Source organism: Phyllobates terribilis, unplaced genomic scaffold (genome assembly GCF_046119375.1).
Source record: "Phyllobates terribilis strain yellow unplaced genomic scaffold, ASM4611937v1 Scaffold_1__5_contigs__length_1240528914, whole genome shotgun sequence".
NCBI lineage: Eukaryota > Metazoa > Chordata > Amphibia > Anura > Dendrobatidae > Phyllobates > Phyllobates terribilis.
Window position 1 is genome coordinate 1,168,951,415 of NW_027362761.1, and position 6,693 is coordinate 1,168,958,107.

Below are 6,693 nucleotides of genomic sequence, written 5' to 3' on the forward strand. Positions count from 1 at the left end.
TATCTCATTCAACCTTTATTATACTCCAGAGCTGCATTTGCAATTCTGTAAACCCCCAAAAACAATTTCTTTACCCGAGATGCAGAACACATTAGCGATTTTTGGTCTTCTATGCCATGTAAGATATTGAGGGGAGATTTGTTTTTTTCCCTCCATATAATGTTTCCCCATTTAGTGCTGAATGCACCATTTCTGGTCTCTACGGACCTTCATTTGGCCGTACCTATTAAGAGTGGTGGGTCAATCGAAAGCTGATATTTTGAAGTGAATCTCTGCAGTCTTATATTGTTTTTAGGTCTATAACGTTTAACAAATTGTGCTGCAGCTAGTTGTCTTACAGCAAGTCTACAGCTGTCTACGGACAATGTACACAGGGAACCTGGTGTGGGCGGCTTTCTGAGCTTTGCTAAGAACCAGTTTACTGGGTGTAGTAGTGACACAACGTGATACATCACTGGAATCAGGGTCTCTGTCCCTATATTATACTGCTCGCAGATAAAATAGCAAAGACCTGGTAACATATATTCCCTTTAATAGCATTGGGGGATACCGGCCTGGGGGTACACACCCTGCTACTAGGAGAATCAACAGTTGGAAAAAAGTGTGTTCCACATGGCGGGCCGTACCCTCTCCTCGGACAGGAGGCTGCTCCGTTTTAGCCTTCTGTCTGTAGGCCACAAGGTCTGGTGCACGGTTTTTATTTTTTTAGGTGGTGAGGATGTTCCCCATCCTAGTGAGGACACATCTATACCTGATCCTCTGTGTTATTCAGTTGCTGACTTTGCATAGTTTCTTTGCTTCTACCAGCAGCCACTCCGTGGATCCAACCTAGGGGGCCTTGTGTAACCCAGGTCCCTGTATAGAGTTTGAACTCCATTTTTGCGCTTTTGTTTTTTGCTTCCCTTCTTCCCAGAGCCATAACTTTTTTTTTTATTTTTCCATCAAAATGGCCATGTGAGGGTTTATGTTTTGTGGGACGAGTTGTAGTTTTGAATGACACCATTGATTTTACCATAACATAACATGTAATGGAAAACCGGAAAAAAAAATTCCAAGTGTGGTGAAATTGCAAAAAAAAAAAAGTGCAATTCCACAATTTTTTTTTTTTTTTTACCATGTTCACTAAATGCTAACAATGACCTGCCATTATGATTCTCCAGGTCATTGTGAGTTCACAGATGCCAAACTTCTACAGGTTCTTTTTTTATTTAAATGGTGAAAAAAATCCAACATTTGTAAGAAAAAAAAAAAAAAAGTTGCCATTTTTCCGAGACCCGTAACTCCATGATCTGGGGCCGGGTGAGGGATTATTTTTTGCGCACCGATCTGACGTTTTTATTGATACCATTTTGGTGCAAATACGATATTTTGATTGCGTTTTATTGCAATGTTGCGGCGGCCAAAAAAACATCCCCGTAGCTCTGGCGTTTCGATTTTTTTTTTCTCGTTACGTACATCGTTTACCGATCAGATTAATTTACTTTATATTTTAAGGGGGATGGTTTGACCTTTAGTTTGTTTTTTTTTATATTCAATTATTTATTTTTTTTTTTTACTGACTTCAATAGTCCCCTTAGGAGACTTGAAGCTGCGATCATCTGATCGCCTGTGCTACATATAACAGGGCTGATCTCCTACAATTTACAATGACGAGCACAGGGGTCTTCTGCAGACCCCTGGCTGTCATGACAACCCAGCGGCGTCCCGCAATCACGTGACGGGGCGTTACCTACACGTCCAAAGTTGTAAATGGGTTGAAGGGTAAAAGCCAGGTTTCTTCTGCGACCTGCTAGACTGAGTGGCTTGCACAAAGCCTGTCCATGGAGACCCTATTAAGAGCTGCCAGGCTACCACAAACAGAACTACTGAACAGTGGACCCTATGGACGGGCGAAGGTATTGGATAGGTGAATATAATATCCCTATTCCCACGTCTACATTTCCCAAGTTCTGGTTTGGGTCTTGTCCTCTTTATTCCACCTGGACCATCCTTTTCTCTAGACTTCTTTTTCACAGCCCCTTTGGCAGGTTTTTATTTTTAATCTTTTCTTGCCATGCCACCATATAGTCTAAATGAGGCTCTATCTTTGCTCACGACTAGTGCTCTATCTTTGTTCTGGTTTCTCCCCTGACCACCCTCCCACCACCCAATTTATGGGAGGTCAGTGAATAAGTTGTTTTTTTTTCCTCTTCCTTGAGTGCTTTTTGCAATATTCACTTATGGAGGGGCCTATTTTTCTGTGTTTTTCTTTCCTGGCTTCCAAACTGCTTCTTCATTCCTCCAGGCACCTTTTCTGTTTCTCTCAGCCGGTCCTGAACCTTTTCCTCTCCACAAGCCTCAAGAAGCATCCAGACAGGACATCTAGATGTCTTCCATCACTCACGCCATTTGAGGGATACAGATTCATGGTTTTACAGCTCTTAACCTCTTTTGGGTTGCGGTAGGCACCCTTCTGGGCCTATTTTGATTTTTTTTTTTCAGGCATAATGTCCTATTTCTGAAAAGACCTCTTAGGCCGCTCCTCATCACATCTAGTTAATTAGTTTATTCTCCATGCAACAAACATTTACCATGCAGTCAGCAGAGATTAAGCTTCTAACCCACCCAGGACTCCTTGGATTCCCCTTTGACTGACCATAGGTAACGTGGCCAGCATCTCCCAGTCTATGGTCTGGAGCGCTCTGGATTCTCTGATGGGCTTGCCAGCCTAGCTCGCCTGTCAGTGTTTTCTTACCCAACTGGCTCCATCTGACGTAGAACCTGAGAAACTGCTCACAGGCAAGGATCTCTTCCTTTGAAACACTACACGGATAGAGCAGATGATTCCATTTCCCCCCTAGTCTGTATCCCCAGGGAACACCTCAGAGTCGGAGCAGGGTTATAAGCTGCCAAGCAGGACCTTATTCGTACAGTGAGGGACATCCTCCAGATCAAGAATAAGTCCATCTATCCACCCTAAGAAGCGCTTTCCTTCTATCGGCACTGCCTACAACAGGTCGCCTTTCCCAACCAAAAGATCCATATGTCCCTCGATGGATTCCCAGGTAAATAGTTTCTCTAGTGCCACAACCTTGCCTTATTCTGATTTGGCTTCTGTGACCTGCTGGATAAACAAAATTGACAGTTTCTTCAAAGAGGTCTTTTTGGCAGCCGGTTCCACCTTATTTCCCGCTTTTGTAGGGGATCGTCTCTTACTGGACATTGAACACACTGTGGCTTTAAGGCATCATGCTCCCCTCTGAGTCTTGTGTTTGGACTAGTCGCCTCCCCCTGCTGTGGTTGGTATGTGTTGAGGGAGAGAGAGAAGAACCAGGAAGTAGACACCTGGTGTGTGTCTGTGGTAACAGCCTGCAGGGTTCCTGATCAGCAGAGATAAAAGAAAGACGACACTGTTACTCTATGGAAAGAGAAGATTACGGACTGTAGCAAGATTTGTTGTTTGGGACTGTGTCAAGGAGTAGAGAAATTTATCCTCTTCTTGAAGAACGTTTTCCCTGGAGATTGAGGACCTGAGATAACACACAACACAGTGTCAGTCATTTCTGTGAGTGAAGCAAGGTTTGCCTGCCGTCTACAAGGAAAGGACTCAAGTGAATTCATCCGGCTCTTTCACACCAGGAACAAGTGGCGGCCGCCATCTGCGCAACAGTGAGTGACCCATCAGTGTGAACTGTTAGGGTTTAGCGTAGTTTTCTGTAGCTAGGACGCTGTATAAGCATGGCCCGACTAGAAGAAAGCCAGATAATTAGCTCAGAGTAGTTTGTGAAACAGTTTATTCTGAGCTTTCATTGCCATAGCTGGAGCATAGTTTTTGACTCGCTCCAGCTATCTCTCCCTATGTTCATGTTGGTAATATTGTTGTCCTCATCTGCCAGCATATAATTCCTTTGTACATAATAAAAGCTGGAGTTTTGTTTCAGCCTTCTCGTCTGCTGTGCCGTACTTGAATCCTGCATTGCGGTGTTCTTTGGACACCGCTACACTTTAATAGCGTTTTGAGTCAACAAGGCCTGTACGGCCTGAGCTAAGCATCTTTACCAAGGTTTATATTCCAGGGCTCTTTAAGAGGCTATTCTTGATCTCTCCACTCAATTTTTGTATGCCTCTAAATTCCTTTGCTCAACTTGTGGCCCGCACCATGGCCAAATCCTTGGCTGTTCAGGGCTCCACTTGGTTCAGATCCTGATGGTCTGAAATTTTGTCTAAAAAGGCACTTACTAGGCTCCTTTTCACCTAGATGAAATCAAGTATGCTACTTGGGGCAATAGGGCTTTGCTTTCCTAGTAAGACATTATCAGACACCTAGGTATTTCCAGAGGTTCCACTTCTTTCGTGACTCTTCTTCCTCTGGAGATGATAGGAAGTCCTCCCAACACTCCCTCTGCTGTCAGTCCTCCAAGCTGAAACCTTGTTGATGCGACCACTCCAAAGCTGCAAAGACTTCTACTTACAGGTCCTCCTGTACATGAAGGTCTTCTCTAACTCAAACCATCTTATTGGGTAGGAAACATCTCCTTCAGTGAGGTTTGGATGGTTCACATAGATGACGCTTGGGTCAGGGAGGTGGTATCTCTGGATCTAGAAATTGAATTTGCCTCCCTGCCCCTAAACAGGTTCTATTCTTTACCCCCTCTGAAGACTTGACCTTGCCAGTTGGATTTCATCCAAGCTATCCACAATCTTCAGCTCCAAGGAGTCATTGTCTCTGATCCAGATGCAGAACAGTTCCAAGATTCTACTCCAGCCTATTCATGGTTCCTAAAAAGGATAGTATGTATGGTCAGACTCATTCTGGACATGAAGAGACTCAGGGGAGCAGGTCTGAAGATATTGACAGAAATCCCTGCGATCTGTAATCTCGTCACTGGAGCCTAGAGAATTCCTCTTTGGTGGACATTCGTACCGCGCGTCTTCACATCCCCACCAGTGATTTCTTCCCTTCGCTGTTGGTTCTCTTCATTTCAAGTTTGTCATTCTGCCTTTTGGACTAGTGACAGCTCCTAGAGTCTTCACTCCTCTGAAGGAGCTTCTCTGTGCCAGAGGGGTAACTCGCCATTCCTTTTCTGGGTGACCTTTTAGTGAAGGATCCATCCAAGAAGTACAATCTGTTCAGCCTCTAAATCACCTTTGATTTCATGGAACTCTTGAGATGGTGTCAAACATAACACTTTTTTTTCAGTTGATGACCCATCCCAGCACCTGCAATTTCTGGGCATGATCGACACTTGTCTGGAGAAAGGAAACCCAGAGCCACCCAACATATCCCTTCTTTAAGCTGGAGTGTTTTGTTTGATGGGGACCTTGTGCTTCTTCCATTTTTGCATGAGAGTTCTGAGCAGGATAGCATCTATTCACAGGGCGTCTGAACTTGCAGGTTTCCTTCCTTGTTCTCCATCATAGAAAAGGGGGTTTTAGGCCTGTGTCATCCTTTTTTTTTTCAAAGGCAGTCTAAGCTTTCCACATCAATAAGGTCATTGTCCTCTCCTCCTTTTGTCCATTTCTAGTTCATCCTCGGGAGTGTTGTCTCCAGTCTGGATTTAGTCAGTCATTAGGGATTATCTTTGCGTTAAAGAAGTCTTCCTCGAAGGGCCTATGAGCCACCAAGATTTTCAAAAATCAATCTGGTTGGCTATTGCGGAAGGCTACAAGGCCAAACCTCTACCCTTTCGGGTTACAACTCATTCCACAAGAGTGGGCAGTGAGGCATCAAGCCACCAGCTCCACAAGGCTACCAAGTGAGTGTCGGCCCACACTGTGTTAGTCTACAAGATCCACCATGTGGCTTCTGTCAATACCAGCTAGGGGCGTATGGTATTCCAGGCAGTCTACTAGGTTGTCCGCTGTTGCTCTTAACCACACTGCTCTAGAACGTCCTACTATTTTTTTTGTCCCCCGATTCTATCAACAAGAACATTTCTTGTTGAAAACTTTTGGGAGATATGGCTCCCATTATATTTGTTATCTTGACCCCAGGGTTCGTTCTGCTTTGCTGTGGGCTATGCCTTTTCTTCCCTGGCTTCAGGTAGTTAATGTGCCTTGTTGGGTTGCTCTCCTACTGCTTTTGGTATGAAACGGAGTTGCCTAGTGTCCAATGAGAAGGTTCAGTCCACCATGTGGTGGAGTCTACACCTTTTTCAGCTAGTGGCAAGGCCTACTTTGCTCCTGTTGCACTATGGTTGGCATATCATGTGTCTGTTTAGGGAGGGGGTAATAGATAAGGGTCTGTAAAACGCATGGTGAGACACCGGCTTTCAGGTATAAGTGGATGTGCCTCATCTGGCGCCATTCTTGTCCATGGGCTCAGATACCGCAGGCGCAGGCTCAAAAATAAGGCAGAGCTGAAATGCCAGACACTAAATTGCAGAGGATAGTGAGGAATTTTCCCTTTTTTCATTCCCTGGACAAGCTATTAAAAGGCATTGTATGCATTAGACAAATTTTGCACAATAAGGTGCTCCGATCCCAAGCAAGGAGCTGGAAGAAATGGCCTCTTGTGTAATATATGTGGTCCGTGGTACATTGTAGGCAATAAGAAGCTGAAAAGATTTCGGATTTAAAGTGGTATTCCCATCTCCAAGATCCTATCGCAATAAATAGTAGGTCTAATAACAGTAATATTACCAAATACCTCCAATTAGAAATGTAGTATAGTTCTTCTAATTCGCTATGTCGTTTACCTCATGTGCAGGCATT